The sequence below is a fragment of the Macrobrachium nipponense genome, chromosome 23, assembly GCF_015104395.2.
Source record: "Macrobrachium nipponense isolate FS-2020 chromosome 23, ASM1510439v2, whole genome shotgun sequence".
NCBI lineage: Eukaryota > Metazoa > Arthropoda > Malacostraca > Decapoda > Palaemonidae > Macrobrachium > Macrobrachium nipponense.
The window spans coordinates 12900566-12924731 of record NC_061090.1 but is presented as its reverse complement, the minus strand read 5'-3'; the positions used below and the strand labels follow the sequence as shown (position 1 = coordinate 12924731).

Here is a 24166-nt window from a genome sequence, read left to right as displayed (position 1 = left end):
TGCAATTTACTTATTAATGAACTCACCATGTACCAGATAGGACCATACGACGAAATTTAAAATGTTCTCAAGGAACATTGATGATCGGTTTTGAGACTTCCATTGAGGACGAAAATGATATTATAGCCCCGACGCGACGTGGCAACCCCATGTGGCAGACCTACCTGACGAAATAACTTTCTTCGCACGCGAATGACCATGTGCTCGCTACACATCTAAGAGAAACAGATTCTCGTGATTATGTTTTATGTAGATATATCCATTCTTATCGTCACTTCTTATTTTTTTATATTATTCAGAACATCATTCTGCCAACTATTCAACCACGTATACCGATTTTATGTTCAAATATTTAATGTCTTATGTATCTGTCATTTTGCATATCCTTTTCTCAGTCTGTCGAGAGGACGGGACTACTTTACTTAGCTTACAATGGTGACCACGGGCTGCTTTAGGAGTAAGAGCCCGTGCTGGCATAACGCCAGCTTAATAAAAAACAACAACAACTACAATGGTGACCCCGGAGAGATGACGGAACATGTTAACACCAATGACCTCCACACCAGCAAAAACCTTACGCCGCCTCCATCTGATTGCTGACCTTCACGCCCCACCGCTCGCAAGCTTGGTATTTTCTAGGGAAGAAACAATTTTCCACTCAAAGATCACCTCGGTCACGGGAGAAGCAGATGCCGTTCTCGAATTCCTGCCAGACGACGTTTTCGATTAGATAGCAGGATGGCTTGAGGAACTAGAAGCCCCCATCAGGTCTGCCATGGAGTTTTTAGTGAACCAGGAGTTTGCAGATCTTTCATTGCAGCCAGTCCAGGCGAACGAATCAACCCCAACACACACCACAACCTACAAGTATCGACGGCCAGCGGAGCGACACTGACGATGTACAGCAGGTGGGAGATGAAAGTTACCTTCGACGGGTAAGACTAGAGTTGGTCTTTCATAACAGCAGATGTGACAGTGGTGTTGTTAGGGGCAAATATCCTAACAGCGCACAATCTACTAATAGACATCACAGAAAAACAGCTGCTTACCAGAACAATGAAGAATTAATCTCCCCAAAAGCCAAGCATATTTACAACAGAAAAAGCAGCATCAAGCAAGAAGGTTGCGAAAGAGTCATAAGTAATGGCAGACGGCGAATAACTGAGCACCCTATTCTCCATTTGCTAATGGAATACACCTGAGAGAGCAATGCAAGATCTTCCCTGCAAAAAGGGTACCATAGTTCGCTTCAAAGTTCTGTTTCTGGTGTTCATTCCAATATTTGGAAGCTTATTTCAATCTTGAAAAAAGGACCCCTTGCCCAACTTAAAAAAAAGTCAGTTGAAGGAGGTCACGAACTACCAGTTTAAAGGAAGTGCGAAGACGTGAATGGACGTTTGAATTTTAGAATGTTATGCTTACTAAATTACCTTATGATGAAAGGTTTTTAGATATTCCTAGAATTTTAAAGCTTTTTAACATAAATGTTGTTTTCAGTAATATTAATGTCAAGAGTTTAGTAATCAAAAATTCTCCTAAAGATCTTCCAGGCTGCATATATGAAATTCCTTGCAAAAAGTGTGATAAAGTATATTACGGACAGACCGGCAAATATCTTTCACAGCGTCTCAAGCAACATCAATATTCTGTGAGAACTGGGCAAATATCGAATGCATTATTTGTACATATGAGAGATTTAGACCATCCTATTAACTGGAGTCAAGCAAGAGCCTTAGTCCCATGTAATGACACAGTTAAAAGGAATATCATTGAATCTTGTTTTATCAAATCAAATAATAGAAATGTTCTAAATTTAAGTCTTGGTTTATTTAAACTTGATGCTTTCATAATGAAAAAAGTTGTAGATAAATATAAGCAATAAAATGAATATATTCAGTTTTTACATGTTTTGGACTGTAAAGATACTTTGTAATTTCGGTTAGGGTCAGAATCTGTTTAAGTTTGTGACCGTGTGATATCCGATAATCCTGGATTATCCCTTTTAATTTTTACCCTTTTGGTAATTAACCATCTGGTATTCCTGATCTTGTTTGTACCTGAGGCCTTCCTCTCCAATTGTACTTTAGTAGCTCTTTGACGATGTCTGAATAAAGACGAAAGCGCTTGGATTTCTGACTATCATTTTCCCGTGGTATTCGCTTATTTATGAAGTCACGTGCATCTACTGTGATTTTTTAAGCATATATATATATATATATATATATATATATATATGTATATATATATATATATATATATATATATATATATAATATATATATATATATATATATACCATCAGAGTATTTAGTTTAACGTAACCAAAGGCTAACTTGTTACTCGCCGAGTCTATCTTGCTTTTTTTGCTATTTATTAAATTTTATGCAATTCCCATTCCCATGATTGCTCTTATTTATGTTTCTCTATTTTGTCATCCATTTCACTGTCTTGAAATGTTCCCCAGCTTCATTACGTCTTCCTAATTGTATTAGCGGTTGTAAAACAATGTTGACTTGTTTTCCTTATTGCTAGTGCAGCTATGAAATAATCCATTTCGTAACTTGCACTACACTTCCTGGGCGATAAGAGAGAGAACGATTTTATCGGATTGTCTTGAGGTCGAGGGGAAGAGAACATTCACTTGATTGTAATGTGAGTGTGAAAGAATGTTGGATTGTGATGTGGGAAAGTGAAAGACTGTTGCACATAAATGAGAAAAATGTTGATGGAGATAAAGGAGGTTTATTTGTAACATTGCAAGTTGCCTCGTTTCAACTTGTATTTAACCTGTTTGTGATGTTTGTGGGATAAGTTACCAACATATGTTTATGGCATGTTTTGCTGCAGTATGGATGCTTCATAACATCTGGAGCAACTCTCTCCTTGGGTAAAAGGTATCTATTTTTGCTGTGTGTGTGTGTGTGTGTGTGTGTATTTGTGTATAAAAACAGCCAAGCAAAAATTAAGGACCAAAAAGGAAAATAGCTTAATGTCCACATAGTGTTGTAAAGAAACCGCAGTTTTTACAGAGAAAACGCGCTTAAAAGTTTACGTGTTCCACTGGAGTTTGTCCAAAAAAGTGTCAAGCATTATTGGGAAGTGTGTCGCGTTATCATCATTAATCAATCCTTAATAATAACATTTTATCATCTCCGAATTTTTTTTTTATATTTCAGGGAGAATTCATCGCTAAAGACTGTATTTCATTTGCTATACAACTCATTTTACCGATACTGGTTTTGCAGGGGCACATTTTCAGGATTTTACTCAAATTCTCTATTTACCTACTTATAAACACAAATTCATTTGTTGGTGTTACATTATGATTCAATCACAAATAATGTACAATGAGAAAACTACGTCATTAGATAAAAACTATTTAGAAATTCTTTAGCAACGATTGTTAGTCAAAATGCAACATTAGACTTATATGAAATAAGGAAATAATTCAGGATTTAAAATAAATTTCATCTAGGAAGAAAAAAATAGGGAATTATATAAAATGTGTACAGTCTATGATCTTAATTATATTCCATACATCTCGTATGAGATGAACTTTCACCAAAATAGTATGGCTTTAATTTTTTTAAAGAGATTAGAAAATAGGAATGCGATGGCAAAAGAGAAATTTTAGATGGAAAGGAAAGGATTTTCCACTATCCATTAGTGACGATGGAAATGTATTCGAAAAAAAAAGAATGCCGAAAGGGAATATAAAACGACGGGCTATTTAAAAGAGAGAAGTGATATGGAGTTTAATTGTAATTTATTTCTCATTTAATGAATTTCGCTCTCCTTTAAGTGGAGTGCCAATTGAAAGCCAGACAGGCATACGTGTTCACACATTCTTGAGACATATTTATTATATTTAGGTATTGTAAATCAAGATATGGAATTGATGGTTTTTTGCAAATTAGGGGTATTTCATATTAGGAAATTATAACGTCATATAATATATAAATATAATATTATATATATATATATATATATATATATATATATATATATATATATATAAATATGTATATGGATATGTATCTATATAATATAAATATATATATATATATATATATATATATATATATATATATAAGTGTATATATATGTTAGGGAATATGTGAAATAACCAATTCCCTTAGGTACATTTGATCATCCACGGCTAGTACTAAACACGGCGAAATACATTTGACTCCCCTGGGGCTAGTACTAAACACAGCGAAACTTTGTAGATGAATCACTGCTTCACCGTGTTAAGTACTAGGTTTAAATGTTCCTAAGTGAATTGGTCATTTCACACATTCCCAAGAGATTTCGTGGAATCCCTGATTTCACATATTCTCTCTAACACGCACACACACTCATATATATATATATATATATATATATATATATATATATATATATATATATATATATATATATATATATATATGTATGTATTGTATGTATATATGTATGTTTTGTATGTGCATATATCTAATCTATACTATCTATCTATCTATCATCTATCTATCTATCTATATATATATATATATATATATATATATATATATATATATATATATAAATATTCTTTCTCTCTCTCTGAAACTCAAACATACTTAAATATATGATACCTGGTAGTTTTTGCGTTATGTAAGATTCCAAAATGACTACATTTTCTCAAACCAAAAGCTTTACGCCATTTCAGATTATAACACTTTATTATAATTTAGATTTAGACAATAGAATAAATAATAGTAAAATGATTCACAGACATATTATTAGGTATAATTATAATGATAAAAACAGAACGTTCGTAAGTTTTCTTACATGAATGTTTCATCCGTCAAATAAAAAAATGAAAGTTAGGCACAAAGCAAACAAAGCAAAAACGTTAACTTTCAATGTATAAATAATTAATTGGTCGTCAGGAAGCTCAGTGCTGAATTAAATAAAGTATTATTGAAGAGTTTCACTAAACTGAGTTTCGATGAAGCATCTTCATTCACCAAAGTACCCTTTAGGAAACCTTCTAGAAGTATCTTATACTATAGACACTATATAGCTGCATATTCCATATTCTAGAAATAACTGAATATGTACACAAAAAATTTAAGTTTAAATTTATATAGTCTTGGTTTCTCCATCAGAAATATTATATTTACGGTATTAACAAATCTCTGCATAGAAGTGTGAGAGCAATATGTTAGGCAATGTTAGGTAATCCGGTTTAGCTATATCGAAAGCCTTGTAAATTACTCAGAATAAGGAAAATGAATGTGCCTTGCCGTTTTTGCATAGTTATATATGTTGAGGTAATGTTTAGTTAGAGCGAAGAGTATCCAGAAAACCAAGCAATATATCTAGACGTCTATTTTCTATACTCTGCTGTCGATCTTGCATGTAAAATTTGAACACTTGCTACTGTGTACCAATCTTCATAAGCTTGTTTTATTTTTTACATTTCCATTTCGTGTAATTTATATATATATATATGTGTGTGTGTGTGTGTGTATAGCTGTATATACATACGCATATATACATATACATATATATATATATATCTTCTTATCTTCAGCTTTTCTCATCCTTATAAGGGATCGCTGTTTATTAGTCTTCTCCATCTTCTGCGATCATGCACCCGGGGGGGGGATGCGGAAGCGGGGGGGCGGGGGGGGGGGGGCAAGCCAGCCTAACTTGGTACCGGTCCCAACCCTGGGTAAATAGAGTGGGTTATTGACAGGAGGGGCATCTGACTAAAAACCCAATGCCAGAACCTTGGTTAGTCTAATCTAGATATATGTATATATATATATATATATATATACTATATATATATAAACAAAAGTTATGAAGTGCTTATGATAACCGGTCCAAAGGAGCAGACATTTTATTTTATTTGCCAAGATATTACACAGAATAATCGGACATACACACAGGTAAAATGATATATATATATATATATATATATATATATATATATATATGACTGGTAAAAATGTTTCTGTAACAACAGAATTCCATCTAATAAAAGGAGCCCATAAAAACACCAAAATGTAGAGAGAAAAGTACTATATTTCAGAGACTGTTGTCTCTCTCCTCAGGTATATGAATGAGAAAAGTTTACAGAAAAGGTGGTATTTATACCAAGAGATTCGTCCACAAGTAAGCCAATTTAGGTCACCCCGCTGATAATCTTCCTTTAATCTTCTTAAGCGTTGGTTGAATGAACACTGCGTCGACGATATCTGATATCCAATTCCCTTTTGAGATGTTCATTACCTGCTTCTCTTTTATTAAGGCCGATTCCATCATTTGACTCTTGTACCGGCAGTTGCTGCTATAAATTACACGTGATATATTCCAGTTTATTCTATGGTTATGTTCATTTATATGGTTGAAAATAACCGAGTTCTGTTGTCCATACCTAACTGACCGTTTGTGTTGTATTAATCTCTGGGGAAGTGATTTACCTGTAAATCCGATGTAAGATTGGTCACAGTCCTGGCATGGGATCTCATATACCCCAGAGTCTTTGGGAGATGTCTTTTGTTGGACGTTAATCAGGGATTTGGCTAAGGTATTTGGGTAGGTAAATGCAAAAGGGTTGGATTTCCCAAGGGTGTGAGTTACTCTCTTAATCGTCTCCAGGTGGGGAATTTTTATTTTATTGTTGGGTGTGTCTCTGGTCTTGTCTTTAGTCGGTAGAAAATTACGTTTGCTTTTTGAATTGCTTTCTCAATTATATGGTCAGGATACTTTAAAGATGAAAGTTGCTTGCGAATTAGTTCAAATTCTTTTTCCAGGAAATCTGGGGAACAAATTCGTAAGGCTCTTAAGAATAGGTTGCTAGCTACACCTATCTTGATAGTATTGTCATGATAGCTAAAGTAGTGAATATATGAAAGTGAGAACGTTGGTTTTCTGTATATGGTAAATTTGTATTCTGTCGTGTCTCTGATTATTAAAACATCAAGAAAAGGAATTTTGTTGTCTGTTTCCCATTCAACTTTAAATTTGATGCTGGGCACTAATGCGTTTAATTTGAGAGGAATTCATTAAAATTACCCCACTTATTATCCCAAAATGTTAGTATGTCATCCACGTATCTCATCCACAGCATGTTTTTGGGTTTTATTGCATTTATTACTGTAGTTTCAAAGTATTCCATGTACAGATTGGCTAAAATAGGACTTAAAGGACTACCCATACTACACCCGAATTTTTGCTTGTAGAATGATTCCCCGAATGAAAATACGTTATTAGATGCACATAATTCAACTAACTTTATTATTTTGTCAAGTGCCAAAGGGAAATGATCTGAATAGGGGGATAATTTTTCCCTTAAAAACTGAAGAACGTCCTGTACTGGTACTTTTGTGAATAGAGAGTCTACGTCAAGGCTTAAAAGTTTTATGTTGTGAAGTGGTATATGTGCTTCTCTGAATTTGTGACAAAAGTCTTCCGAATGTTTGATGTGACTGGGAGAAAAAGTGCCTAAAAAAGGAGAAAGGAGGCCAGCTAACCATTTAGAAATTTTGTAATTGAAAGCTCCTTTTATAAGATTAATTGGCCAAGACAAAAAGAGTATTGAACTATTAGAGAAATTTAAAGTAATTAATCCTAAATTACCCTACTTTTATGGTCTTCCCAAAACTCACAAAGACAATCTTCCATTCAGACCCATCGTTTCATGCGCCGGAGCTTTCAATTACAAAATTTCTAAATGGTTAGCTGGCCTCCTTTCTCCTTTTTTTAGGCACTTTTTCTCCCAGTCACATCAAACATTCGGAAGACTTTTGTCACAAATTCAGAGAAGCACATATACCACTTCACAACATAAAACTTTTAAGCCTTGACGTAGACTCTCTATTCACAAAAGTACCAGTACAGGACGTTCTTCAGTTTTTAAGGGAAAAATTATCCCCCTATTCAGATCATTTCCCTTTGGCACTTGACAAAATAATAAAGTTAGTTGAATTATGTGCATCTAATAACGTATTTTCATTCGGGGAATCATTCTACAAGCAAAAATTCGGGTGTAGTATGGGTAGTCCTTTAAGTCCTATTTTAGCCAATCTGTACATGGAATACTTTGAAACTACAGTAATAAATGCAATAAAACCCAAAAACATGCTGTGGATGAGATACGTGGATGACATACTAACATTTTGGGATAATAAGTGGGGTAATTTTAATGAATTCCTCTCAAAATTAAACGCATTAGTGCCCAGCATCAAATTTAAAGTTGAATGGGAAACAGACAACAAAATTCCTTTTCTTGATGTTTTAATAATCAGAGACACGACAGAATACAAATTTACCATATACAGAAAACCAACGTTCTCACTTTCATATATTCATTACTTTAGCTATCATGACAATACTATCAAGATAGGTGTAGCTAGCAACCTATTCTTAAGAGCCTTACGAATTTGTTCCCCAGATTTCCTGGAAAAAGAATTTGAACTAATTCGCAAGCAACTTTCATCTTTAAAGTATCCTGACCATATAATTGAGAAAGCAATTCAAAAGCAAACGTAATTTTCTACCGACCCCCTAAAGACAAGACCAGAGACACACCCAACAATAAAATAAAAATTCCCCACCTGGAGACGATTAAGAGAGTAACTCACACCCTTGGGAAATCCAACCCTTTTGCATTTACCTACCCAAATACCTTAGCCAAATCCCTGATTAACGTCCAACAAAAGACATCTCCCAAAGACTCTGGGGGGTATATGAGATCCATGCCAGGACTGTGACCAATCTTACATCGGATTTACAGGTAAATCACTTCCCCAGAGATTAATACAACACAAACGGTCAGTTAGGTATGGACAACAGAACTCTGCTATTTTCAACCATATAAATGAACATAACCATAGAATAAACTGGAATATGTCACGTGTAATTTATAGCAGCAACTGCCGGTACAAGAGTCAAATGATGGAATCGGCCTTAATAAAAGAGAAGCAGGTAATGAACATCTCAAAAGGGAATTGGATATCAGATATCGTCGACGCAGTGTTCATTCAACCAACGCTTAAGAAGATTAAAGGAAGATTATCAGCGGGGGTGACCTAAATTGGCTTACTTGTGGACGAATCTCTTGGTATAAATACCACCTTTTCTGTAAACTTTTCTCATTCATATACCTGAAGAGAGAGACAGCAGTCTCTGAAATATAGTACTTTTTCTCTACATTTTGGTGTTTTTATGGGCTCCTTTTATTAGATATATATATATATATATATATATATATATATATATATATATATATATATATATATATATATATATAATTTAAATTTACTAAACAATTGCGTTTGAAGAAAGAATTTAAATAAATGTGTTTAAAATTCTTTGCTTTTAAATTGATAATTTACATAAAACGTAACGTTGTCTATGAATCGTGCCATGCCCTAATTTAGATGACCTTTGGCATTGTTAGATTTTATTTACAGGTTGACCTAGAATTGCTATCCTATTATTATGTATAGACTCGAGGTTAACTGGGAATTAAACGATAGAGCAATTCACACAATGTTTCCACTGTGCCAAAGTCAGAACATTCCATTATTTGCTTAATTCAGTGGCTCTTTCATAGAGAGCTTTGCAATGGCTTTCGTGATGCTTTGATTCCTTCATACAACTTCAGTTTTCCATTTGGTTACAAGTGTCGAAACCTATTTACTGAATTGTTGAATTTCTGTAAAGGCAGTTTATGGTGTAGAATGAGAATGAAAACAACCAGGTATTCAATAAACTGAAAAACATTATAAATAGGGGTCAATAAAACGCTTACTAAATAGACTCGAAAACAAATATAATACTGTTTGTGAGGTGACAATAACCGTTCAGTAATGAACTCAATGAAATGTCTGCAAATGTACCTTTTATTGAGGAAACAAATGATCATAATCGTAAAAATAGTCATGATGATCACCGCAGTCGATTCAACTTAGGATGACTAGCAAGAACATAAGAAATTCCCTTATTTGAGGAAGTTATGATCCAAAATATTCATGTCATTAGAATGAAAAATCAACTAAATACACAACATAGAGATCGTATTCCCTAGTGTAGAACGCAAGTTGAATATTTCATATATTATTGGCAATGAAGATAAACCGATAGTCAGAGGTATTAGAGGTCATCTGTATCTGGTTTTCCTTGTGGTAGGAAGGGAATTTAGTTTTACCCCATATAAATATGTGTGTATATATACATACACACACATATATATGTATGTATGTATGTATGTATATATATGCATGTATGTATACCCGACCCATTCATAAACCTGTTATTTGAAATAACGTCATAAACATCAAAGGAAAAGAGACTGGCATAGAGTTCTTGTCCAATATCAAAGGAAGCTTTCCCCCCATACATAACAAAGAGGGTAGAAGAAGATAAAATAAATATGGAATGGTCACCCAATCGTATATTCATCTGATGGTCTGAGAGAGAGAGAGAGAGAGAGAGAGAGAGAGAGAGAGAGAGAGAGAGAGAGAGAGAGAGAGAGAGAGAGAGAGGGTCGCTTCTTCATTTTGAAGTGGTCACTCTCAAAGACTATATTGGGGCCTCTTATAATTCTCCAGGCCACCCAGATATTTATTTCGCCATTTTTATTCCCATTGCCTGTCGTTCTTTTTATTTACGTTGGTAATTTCGTTGCTTTCTCGAGGTTTGTGTTTCATGTAATGGTTATAGCTGTATCGATAAAAAATACTCATGTGAACACACATGTATGGATATGAATGGATAAAGAATATCTTAAGTGGATAAAACAAACGCACGCTTATAAGCACGCTGAAAAACATTATATAAAAAAAAAATATATATATATATACTATATATATATATATATATATATATATATAATATATATATATACTATATATATATATATATATATATATATATATATATATATATATATATATATATTAACTTCTATATAAAGCTGACGGTCCGACTATGTATGTATGTATGTATGTTCGCTATAGACAGCGAAATTACCGGACCGAATTGAACAAAGTCGAACCATATATGTAGATTTGATGGGGGATAGTTTTTAACCGGGGTGTCGTTTTGATCCGAATATTCGGCTTAGTGTAATCCGGCTGTGCTAAACTGCTCTACTATTATTTGTCGAAAAAAAAAAAAAAAAAACAATTGTTCAGCTGGAACTTTTCATGGGGATTCAAAGTACGCTTTTACTTTTCTTCTTCGATGGAAAATAACGATGATATAAGGGAATGGTTTCAACCCGGGTGTCGTTTTGACCCGAATATCCGTCTGGATATCCGGCCACGCTAAGTTCTTAATATTAGTTGTAGAGCAAAAATAAAACATTATTCTAAATATGCTATTAAATGTCTTCTACGTTGAAAAAATACCGATGATATTATGGTTGAAACAACGCCGGTCTATCTATCTATCTGTATATATGTATATATATATATTAATATATAATATTATAATATATATTATATTATATATACACACTATAAATACATACACCTATATGTATGTCTATATGATCACTGATATACCACAGTAGCAGATCCATTATTGTTTATATCAATAAAAAGAACTCCAAGATATATTTTCCTCTGATACAGCTCCAGAGCAACGACAGCTCAACAATGTTCCAGAACTGCCAATCAATAATAGCATGTGATTATTTTTAGCGCCTGAAAAAATTAATGTTTATTTCTGTGCATCTGATCATGCTCTTTATTTACTGAGTGAGCTCGCTTGTTTGCGCTGACGCTTCTGTTTGCTTTCCATTAGTATGTTAGCTCACTATTATTATATCTAGATAAATGATAAGGAGCTTGTTATAAAACTCTCTCTCTCTCTCTCTCTCTCTCTCTCTCTCTCCTCTTCTCTCCTCTCTCTCTCATACATAACAGATATTCGTAAGTGTGCGCATATCCACATGTCTTCACCTTATACACAATCACACACCTTATACACAATCACACACATGAATGCTTGTATGTATATGTATGTATATATATATATATATATATATATATATATATATATATAAATATATATATTTATGAATAACTTGATCACGAAGTATATAAAACGTGATGCTATGTATAAATCAAGGTTTTGCCATGGAGGAATATAGAAAGGCGAGAGAGTCAAGAACATTCGGTCTAACACGACCCTTTACTTAGGCACAAATATATATATATATATATATTATATATATATAATTATATATATATATATATATGTATACATATATATATATAGATCTGTATATATATATGTATATATATATGTATATATATATATTATATATATATATATAATATGTATGTATAACTGAATCACGAAAGTAAGGAACGTGATAAATCCATAAATATAGATATATGCCATGAAGGAAAAATAAACGAAGGAGGATCTGCGAGACCTTTCGACGTTAAACGTCCGTTTACTGAGCATATATCTTTATATATATATATATATATATATATATATATATATATATATATATATATATATATATATATATATATATATATGAATAATTATCACATCACCATGATTCATATAAATTATTCGAGCTACAAATGTCCTTTAATATCTAATTAGCTCTACCCCGGAATTTATATATTTTCATATATGTTAACCGAAGGCGAATTTTTTAGTTGATAATAATTTAGTCCTCTCGTGGGATCGAACCACCGTCCAGCTGACAGGGACGAAATCAAGACGACAGTGATGTTATCGATTTGGCTAACAAATGAGGTTAATAAGTTTATACCGATTCTGACGTTACAAATCACCGTCGAACTCGGTTATTCGTGATTAGAATTGATATCCAACCCCCTCTACTATGTTAACAAATTCGAACGTTTGACGACCGTTGCCATATTATGAATAATTATCATATCACCGTGATTCTTATAAATTATTCGAGCTACAAATGTCCTTTAATATCTAATTCGCTCTAACTCGGAATTGATATATTTTCATATATTGTCGCGTGCCAGCCGCGGTCTTGCTGGGTCTTTGGGTTAAGAATTCAATTGTTTAAGTAGATCAATGACTTGGCTCAATTAGGTTGCCTTTGCTACAGTATAACTGAATCAATCACTTATGTAGAACCGACGAGAAAGGGTGACTACGAACAAAAGGAGTTAGTTGATCTGTGTGATAGATATATTACCCACCAAAATTTGTTTCAAAACATTATTTGTCTACTAAAATTCAGTATAATTTTACTAACACATGCAAGGGATATTACAAGGGTTTGTATTGAACCCCGTGGCACTGTGGGCTATGTTAAACAGAGTTACAAACACTAACTAGTACCACACCAGGTACGATTTAATAACTAAATTCGCTGGAACTAATTCTAAAGTTAACACTTAGAGTAAAAAGAAGATTTTCTCCGACGGGTCAGACACAGAACAGGTAGATGCATATTAACACTCAAATAGTAGCGTCTATGATCACTTAGAACTACTTCGTTTACAATTGTTTCTGTTTAACACCGCTGGATGGCACACAGGTAGATACAACAGCATTGCTGGCACATCTGCAAGATATTAGGAGTTGTAGTGACTGAGGACAGGAATATTGCAAAGAATTTACTTTACTTTTGAGGCATAAGCGCAAAGTCAACCAAAATATTTTCTCGACGACTTGATGCCAAGAACACAACTAGCATCACTTATTAAAAGAAGTATTTATGTCACTGCACTAGGTCACGTTTTCACTGGAGTGGGAATCAGAGGAGATATTCAAAGGGTGATTGAGGATTGATGATTGAGGAAGAAGTTTGTCAAGAATGGGAACTGGGATTATAGACACTGGTTTGAATTGAAACTACAGTTCTCTCGGCATATTACCTGATATGTCAGTGGACTTGACGTTCGTTGTATTGTGAGCCAGTGGGTATGAAGGCTGAGGAAGCTGGTATTATCTTGCTGCCAATGAAGGGAGTAAGTAGGGTGCGACTGGATTGGCAGATTGCACAAGGGATTTGACTGGAGCTTGGGTCTTATGGAAGAGCTCATAAGCTTTAGCGTAAGCCAAGGTACTGGGCCAGATGAGTCTCAACTCGAAAGGTGGACAGCTAAGTCTAGCGATAGCTACGGCTGTTGGTCTAATGTTACTAGAGCCTTCTTCTTATTGTACTGATTTGTAAGGGTTGTTGTTTAAGATTAAGCTGGCCTTGTGCCAGCACGGGCTCTTGCTCGTATAGCAGCCCGTATATTTGTAAGGGCGATCTCGGGCCCTTATATCGCCGTCAGCAGCCGCCATCTTGGATGTTTTCCAACCAGCAGCTACCATTGTTTCTTCATCAAAGGAGGACCCTTCAAATCCCCAGGTAGTGCTGGAAGAGAGCAATATTTTGACAGAAACGAGTGTTGAATGGGCATCGCTGAGGAGAGAGTGGTTGAAAGTGGGCGGAGTTAGTAGGTGCTTAAAGGTTAGGGTCAGGGCAAAGTTCACTGTCCCATGACGGTTGAGAGGGGTAGGCCGCTGGTGTGGAGGCGTTAATGAAGGTATAGCGCCTCTAAGGAAATTTACTCATTAGATGACATTAAGGGGTCGAAGGCAAGGCATCTAGGACTGTGTATGATTTATTTGACAGAGAGACAAATTGCACTAATTTTCCATGGCACACATTTCTGCTGCTCCTATCTGCATTGTAAAAACCCATATTTTTAACTTTCTTTTATGTTTTGTGTTCGTTCGGTTGGAAAAACTTTGAATTAAGGAGAAAATGCAAGTGTCATGAAGTGACGCATGCTGAAATAATATCATGCATATATGTATAAAAATTTTTAAAAAAAAAAAAATTGTTTTTTTTTTAAATAAATAACTGATATTATATATATATATATATATATAATAGTATATCATATATATATTATATATATATTTATATATCTATATTATATGCTTAAAAAATCACAGTAGATGCACGTGACTTCATAAATATAGCGAATACCACGGGAAAATGATAGACAGGAATCCAAGCGCTTTCGTCTTTATTCAGACATCGTCAAGGAGCTACTAAAGTACAATCGGAGAGGAAAGGCCTCAGGTACAAACAAGATCAGGAATACCAGATGGTTAATTATCAAAAGGGTAAAAATTAAAAGGGATAATCCAGGATTATCGGATATCACACGGTCACAAACTTAAACAGATTCTGACCCTAACCGAAATTACAAAGTATCTTTACAGTCCAAAACATGTAAAAACTGAATATATTAATTTTGTTGCTTATATTTATCTACAACTTTTTTCATTATGAAAGCATCAAGTTTAAATAAACCAAGACTTAAATTTAGAACATTTCTATTATTTGACTTGATAAAACAAGATTCAATGATATTCCTTTAACTGTGTCATTACATGGGACTAAGGCTCTTGCTTGACTCCAGTTAATAGGATGGTCTAAATCTCTCATATGTACAAATAATGCATTCGATATTTGCCCAGTTCTCACAGAATATTGATGTTGCTTAAGACGCAACATCAATATTCTGTGAGAACTGGGCAAATATCACAATTGGCATATGTACATAATGAGAGATTTAGACCATCCTATTAACTGGAGTCAAGCAAGAGCCTTAGTCCCATGTAATGACACAGTTAAAAGGAATATCATTGAATCTTGTTTTATCAAGTCAAATATAGAAATGTTCTAAATTTAAGTCTTGGTTTATTTAAACTTGATGCTTTCATAATGAAAAAAGTTGTAGATAAATATAAGCAAACAAAATTAATATATTCAGTTTTTACATGTTTTGGACTGTAAAGATACTTTGTAATTTCGGTTAGGGTCAGAATCTGTTTAAGTTTGTGACCGTGTGATATCCGATAATCCTGGATTATCCCTTTTAATTTTTACCCTTTTGATAATTAACCATCTGGTATTCCTGATCTTGTTTGTACCTGAGGCCTTCCTCTCCGATTGTACTTTAGTAGCTCCTTGACGATGTCTGAATAAAGACGAAAGCGCTTGGATTCCTGTCTATCATTTCCCGTGGTATTCGCTTATATATATATATATATATATAGATATATATATAATGGCGTATATGTATAAATATATATATTTTATATATATATATATATTATATATATATAATTAATTATATATATATATTATATATATCCATATATATATATATATATATATATATATTTTTGTATATGATACATTGTGGAAATGACCACATGGAAACTTATTTCACATGAATAAATTTCCGTCTCACCACGGGACCGAACCCTGGACTCAAAAGGCTGGGATTTGGTCCCGTAGCTACAAAGATAGCCGTGAGTTATACGTCCTGCCAGTTGCTCAAATCGAGTGTCATAGGTTCGAATGCTAGATTAGGCGGATGCTCTTGGTCTGTATTATTTCCCTTGTGTATAATTTATACTCAAGTTAGTATAACGATCTTATAAAGAAGATTTTGTGGCTCCTATAATTATCTATATATATATATATATATATATATATATATATATATATATATTTAGTTGTATTCCGCATAGGAAAATTAAAATGGTATGTCTCAGAAAATGCCCAACAGTTTCGTCCTCCGATGGACCTCTTCTTGAAGCGTTTATTAAGGAAAGAGATACAGTTTACATTGTCCAAGAAAGGCCTAAATTTTTTTAAACATACAGTTACCATAAACTAGTAGTTTGAGCTACAAACTATTCAGTAGTAAAATAACAATAATACAAGAATAGCAGTTGGACAAATGAAAAATATCAAAAATATCTAATGGAGTAATACATCCATTTAAAACGACATAACATAAATTACATATTAGCAAGCTATACTATATAATAGTTAATGGATAACATTACCCAATTTGTACTGACGTTTCATGACATGTAAGGTAAAAGGATCTAATTTATACAAACCAGGCGATAAATTAAATTTTTTCCTTTGCTGTGAACAATGCAAGCTGTCTCTATCAAATTTCTTTCAACTAAACATGTGCTCTTAAAAAAAACCTTTGACTCGAGCCAGTCAATTGGTACATTAACACATATGCTTGTCAATATGTAGCTACTGTATATTATGCTGTTTCAAATGGGTTTCACCTCGTAAGACATTTTGGTTTTTATTTTTCATTTGTCCAACTGTTATTTTTGTTTTATTGTTATTTTACTGTTGAATAGTTTGTAGCTCAAACTACTAGTTTATGGTAACTGTATGTATAAATTTTTTTTAGGCCTTTCTTGGCTACATACAATGTAAACTGTATCTCTTTCCTTAATAAACGCTCCAAGAAGAGGTCCATCGGAGGACGAAAACTGTTAGGAAAATGAAAAAGGTAGGTCTCAGAAAATGCCCATGTGGAATACAACTGATATATATATCTTCGTGCGTAAGAAGATAACCACTAATATACTAATATTATATATATATATATATATATATATATATATATATATATATATATATATATACATTAATAAATTTACATATTCATCTTACGCTGCCTGCTTTGCATACGGCCATTCTAAACACAATTGTCATATAAAGCGGTGGATATAACATCCCCCTACAACGCACAATGCTCTGAAATCCCCCCCCCCTCCCCCTTACGAATTTCCGTACGTTAAAATAGTAACAACACTACTTTACACAAACGGCACACGTACAACACCCAAAAATACGGCCAGGAACTCTAGTTTGACAAATCGCGCGTCGGGGGAGAGCGCTCAGGAAACAGCTGACTCGGACAGAGCTCCCATTGAGCGAGGTGGATTCCCCCTCTCTTGGTATTTTGGATGCTGCGGTTTCCTCTGATGGGTGGACGTTTGAAAGAAATATCCTTCGTATTGCTGTTTATCCAAGATGCATTCTATCACTCTCTGGCAATTGAAGCAAATAATTTAATGAATGCAATTTTCTTAACACAGGAATGAAAATGGAACGGTGATCACACGTCGATTATGTTATTTATTTAAGGCTGTAACTAGTCATCCAACATTTTACATAACCACATAATATATATATATATATATATATATATATATATATATATATATATTTATATATTATGTATATATACTATATATATATATATATATTATATATATATATATATATATATATATATATATATATATATATATACTATAAAATCACAAAGTAAGCACGTGATTTTGTTTAACAGCAAAAGCCACAGGGAAAATTTTTTAAAAAATGAAAAGACAGAGTGCCAAGTACTTTCGTGTATTTACCACATCTTCGGGGCACAAAGTAATACAAAACGTAAAAACTATTGAGCAAGAAAGCTCTCACAAAAGCAAAGTGGAAAAAGAATTATATAGTATGTACAATAAGGCCATTACAAACAGAAACAGCATTCGTCCCAGATTACCCAACCGCTTAACACCCAACAAGTCAAAAGAAAAAAAAAAGTAATTGCCCAATGACCCAATTACTTAAAGAAGAGAAAAACACTGACTATGCCAACCAGTTTTTTGTATAAAACAACTGAATCACAATTATGAATAGTAACAATAATAACGGCACTAACAACATACTTAAAACACCAATAAACAAAGATAACTGATTGAACAATATTGTCAATATGAAATATCGTAAAAAAAAAAAAATAAATAAATAAATAAATTAAAAAAAAAAAAAAAAAAATTTTTTTTGACTAGTACAAAAACTTTAAGGATAATGTTAAAACTACAAGAAATACATAAGAAGGAACTTGACAAATACACTAAATTAAAGAATAATGTTTAAAACTCTTCACTATTTTATCTATGATAAGACTGTCTAATTTGTACATACCAGGGCTCAAATTTAAAAGTTTTCCAGAATAAGTCTTTATAAAAGCAGATTCAAATTATATTCCTACTAATATAATCATTACAAAATAAAATCTCTTTTGCCTCTGTCCAATCAATCGCATGGTTAACATTACTAAGGTGAATAAAAAGGCACTAAGAAGTCTGTCCTGTTCTAAACTTGAATATTTATGTTGATTTAATCTTGTAGACAAATCTTTCCCAGTTTGGCCGATATATTTCTTATCACACCCCTGACAAGGAATTGTATAAAGGCAGCAGGTAGATGAAAATGGGGAGTTCTTTATCAGTATATTACAAACCGTATTTGAGCTTTTAAAAACTAATTTTACATTAAAAAATCGAAGTACCTTAGGCAAATCATAAAAATTCTGTGGTATGGTAAAACTAACATATTATGGCATGAAAAAGGTTCTCTAACCCTATTTGAATAAAAAGTACCCTTGGCCATTTTTAATGCCTTGTCTATAAAAAACATCGGATATTGAAGTTTTACACCTATGTCACATATTTTTCCTATCTCTTCATCTAAAAACTCAGAACTGCATATTCTTAAGGCCCTCAAAAACATCGAAGAAAAAATAGAGATAATTTTACTTTACTATGATGCTCAGAGTAATAATGAACATACGAACATATATTAGTGGGCTTGCGATATACATTGAATTTAAAACTACGGATTTGTCTGTAAACTTGCACATCATAAAAATGGTAACATTGACTCTCTTTCTTCTCACTGTAAATTTAATGAGGGAACCAGATCATTCAGTTTATCTACTTCTCCAATGTTTGCATTTACAGGCCATACACAAAAAATATCATCCACATAACGATACCATACAGTACCAATCGGTAAAATACTAGGTAACAGTCTGACCTCAAAAAAACTCCATGTAAAGATTTACTAAGCACCGGAGAAAGTGGATTCCCCACATTGGCCATACAAATTTGTAAAAAATATTTTCCATTAAATGTAAATTTACAATCCTTAATGCAAAGCCTAATTAAGTCAACTAATTACATTCGAAGGTAACGGCAAGTTATATTTAGGCAATTCCTCTGATAAAAAATTTAACAAATCAGTCCACTGGAACTTTAGTAAATAATGATTACAACATCGAAACTGACCAATTTTAAACTCAAAAGTTGCATTAATATTGCTAAGTTTGTCTACAAAATCAACATTATTCTTAATATTACATTTTGATATTGTACCAACAACCGGCGTAAGAACTTGGACTAGCCACTTTGACAATTTATAAGACACAGAACTTACTGAACTTATAATAGGCCTAATGGGATTGTTTGGCTTATGGGTCTTAACCAAGCCATACATATATGGTAAACTGGCACACTTGACAGTAAATTGCTTAATTAGCTCATCCCTCCCCCTCAAGATACATTTCAGTTCTTTAACAAAACTACTATTCACTGTGGTTAACGGGTTATTACGTAGCTCGTCATAAGTAACGGATCATCTAACAAATCTGACATTTTCGCTATATAGTCTTCTTTATTCATAATTACTATGGCCTTTGATTTGTCTGCTTTCGTGATATGCAAATTTAAATCTTTTTGACTTGTTGGGGTGGGGTTAAAGCGGTTGGGTAATCTGGACGAATGCTGTTTCTGTTTGTAATGGCCTTATTGTACATACATATATAATTCTTTTTCCACTTTGCTTTTGTGAGAGCTTTCTTGCTCAATAGTTTTTACGTTTTGTATTACTTTGTGCCCGAAGATGTGGTAAATACACGAAAGTACTTGGCACTCTGTCTTTTCATTTTTTAAAAAAATTTTCCCTGTGGCTTTTGCTGTTATATATATATATATATATATATAGACAATCTAACATTTTACATGACTACATAATATATATATATATATATATATTATATATATATATATATATTATATATATATATATTATATATATATTATCTTTTTTACTATATATATATATATATATATTCACACGAGTATAATATTATGTAGGTGTGTGTTTGTCTGTGTATGCGTATGTATATCAGCTTTGTCTATATGGCCAAAAAAAAAAAAACACACACACACACAAAAGCGGACATTTCCACTTCAGTTTCTTACCCATTCATGTTCTTCTAAACGTTTCAGTTTTTAACAATTATCAGCCCCTCACGAGAGCCGTTGACCTTCCCCGTACGAGGAGCGCCATTGAAATTGGTACATATCAACGCACATTAGACGTAAATTATTCCTTAAAACCATAGAAAACACCTACTGCTGAATTAGGAAGCCGAAAATTTCAAGATACTCTTAGAAAAGAGAACGTGACTCAATTAAATTTAATGAGATAATTGACACATTTAAAGTTTTTTTTTCGTAAGGAATGAAATAATATTTTTCTGTTGATGAAAGAGGGGGAAAATAGTTTATTTTCTGTGTTCGCGTTTCCTGAATTTAATCCCTGCTGGTAAATGTAACATGGAAATAGTGAGAGCGAATGCGCATAATTTAAAAAGGGGCAAAGGTTAAAAATGACTTGACCCTGAATAAAAATCTTTATATGCAATGGATATGTCATGTACAGTTAAAGTGATTTTTTCTGTTTGAATTATACGGCATCGAAAGCTATATAAAATTCATCTAAAGTGTTATTTAGTGTGTGTATATATATATATATATATTATATATATATATATATATATATATATATATATATATATATATATTCATTTGTATTTGCTGGCTACTCAAAATGAGTGCAAAGCGTTTATATTTTAGATCTGATTATAAGCAGTGTCACTTTCAAGAATATATCGCTTAATGTCTTATCAGTTATTGAATCAGTGACCAAGAAAAGAGATTCCTTTTTACAACCTAAAGAGTGAAAAGTAAGGCTTGTGCACATCCAACATGAGAAATATATTTATGCACGAGTGGCATATTCCTCAAGGAACGTCATCGAAATTTTTCACACACACACACACACACAGACACACACACACACACACACACACACACACACACACACACACACAAAGGCCGTCCTGTTAGATCGGGATTCGTATCAGAAGCTAGAGCGAAATGTAGCTGAGAGAAAACTTACAAATTTTTAACAGAAATTTAGAGGAAAGAATTTGAACCCCTGTGAAAATTTCCAGAGCGTTTCGAAAACAGTGAGATCTGGTGTCACTATGCGATCAACATTCCCCAAGAATTCTATGAAACTTCTTTTTTTACGCTTCAAGACAACACAGTTAATAAACAAATAAGAGTAGTAAAATATAAATCCATACAATACAGCCAACTAAATGAAAACTTAATCTCTTTGCCTATGTAAACAAATGCGGTTTCGTGGCTACTTACCTTAAACGGGCTATTTCTTTCTACCAGTAAAGTGCCTAAACACGCTGAAACTGCTTTTATTTTATCATTCTTCTGTTCAATAAGCAGTTTCGATGAGGCACACTATATAAGAAGATATTCTAGTAACATACACTTAAACAGGTATATACAGTCCCGACAAATTGGCAGGCAAAGAAACGTCTAAATAAGCAAGCAAAACATAAATACTGGCCGAAAGGAACAGGAGAAGCTCTGCTGCAATGGTACCTTTATGTTTGTGGGCGTTGGTGAGGTGCGCATGCGCCGAATCTGGAGACTGATCGTGTTCGCTGCTGTTCTTGGAGAGGCTGATGGATGACCTTCCTCCATTCTTTATGTTAGTCAGTTGTTGGAGTGACGAGGCCTGGGAAAAAAAGTAAAAGGAAAACGGTAATCATCAAGAGGCATCTCTGCAACAAGTTTCTATTATTGTTCTGTGATTACCGGACGGTAATCAAGAAGTTCGGTGAAGTGCACCTTTTGATACTGATCGTATAGAGGACCCAGAGATGTCATCTTTTGCTTTCATTTTTTTAAGTGATATTTGAAAATTACAGGCACGACATAAACTAATGAAGGTCATCATAATCTGTCTTAGCTTTGTATATTATGATTATCGAGCATAAAATACGGAAGCAATAATTTTATTCTCTCTCTCTCTCTCTCTCTCTCTCTCTCTCTCTCTCTCTCTCTCTCTCTCTCTCTCTCTCTCTCTTTTAATGGATGATAAATGAAGAACTGAGCAGTGCTTGGTCATGTAGTGATATTGAAAAATAATATTTTAGCCTTTTCTGTAAATTACCATCGTAAAAAACCTTCCTTTAATAAGAAGATATGTAAATTTCATAGAAGGCCTCACAAAATAAGATTCATAAATATCTGAAGTAATTTATATAAAATAATTAGCCGGCGGATAAAATAAATGCACATATATAATTGTTTCAAATTTTAGAAGAACATCAAAGTACATGGTATTAGGTCAGCATCCTTCTAGCTACTTATTATTTGAAACTATTTTGTTTCCTTAAAGCTAAAAATGAAATAAATCTGATATAAAATATTGACTAGCGAATGAAAATACCTTAGTTAAAGTAATTACTGTTTCTACATGCTACCATGCAAATTGTGGACTTTAAAATTACAGCACTCTTGGGATAAATGTGTATGCACCACGTCTAAGATTCGTGTAAAATATGTGTTAATCAAAGTAAAATGAGTAAATTTATTCCCCAATTTAGAGACTGAGGAAACTAGAAAATAATTTGAAAGCGCGACGTAGAAATCCATCTTCCACTTACAACCCGAGCAATGAATGTTGCATTTTTTTTCTGTGTTCTAATGTATTTAGCGCTAATGAAACTGCTGTATTAATTTCAGTAACACTGTCTTTTATCTCGAATTACAGACAACTGATTCAATTGAATGACTTTAATTACCAGTAATTAATTAAAGGTAAAGCAGTGGGAGTTATCTATTCAAATAATAAGCAAGCGAGCCAAACAAGATCAGAAGAAGATCGTCTAAATCATAATTTGTATTGCTGAAGAAAAGAAAACTTCCTGTGAAATCAAGATTCCAGCAAGAATTTGCAAGCTACAACAGACCAACGTATTCCGTTACTCTGAGCAGGCAGATGCAAACAGATAACAATCGACTTCTAAACATATGTGCAACGCTCAAAATAAATTATTTATTCGTTTGCTGAAGAGTGACCAAGCGTAGATTTCATCAAATATTTCAAATCTGCCGTTTTCGGTTTTAACCGTGTGCATTTTCTTCAGCATCTATATAATTCTATATATATATTAGATATATATATATATATACTAGGATATATATGTATATATATATATATATATATATATATATATATAAAATTTTAAAATATCTGCTGCAATGTACAGCACTCAAGAGCATATCATCAATGTCAGTACAAAAAAATATTGGAAATAATTTATTACTATTTTTTTTTGAC

At 33.1% G+C, this 24166-nt stretch overlaps 1 protein-coding gene across 1 annotated transcript in view; it reads right to left on the bottom strand.

The window, feature by feature from the left end:
• The window catches only part of LOC135198668 (dipeptidase 1-like), a 285537-nt gene extending 263343 nt beyond the window's left edge, over positions 1–22194 (bottom strand). Inside the window, exon 1 of the mRNA XM_064226478.1 lies at positions 22174–22194. The gene's annotated coding sequence lies outside the window, so the exon portion shown is untranslated. The remainder of the gene's footprint in view (positions 1–22173) is intronic.
• Positions 22195–24166: the final 1972 nt, after the last annotated feature.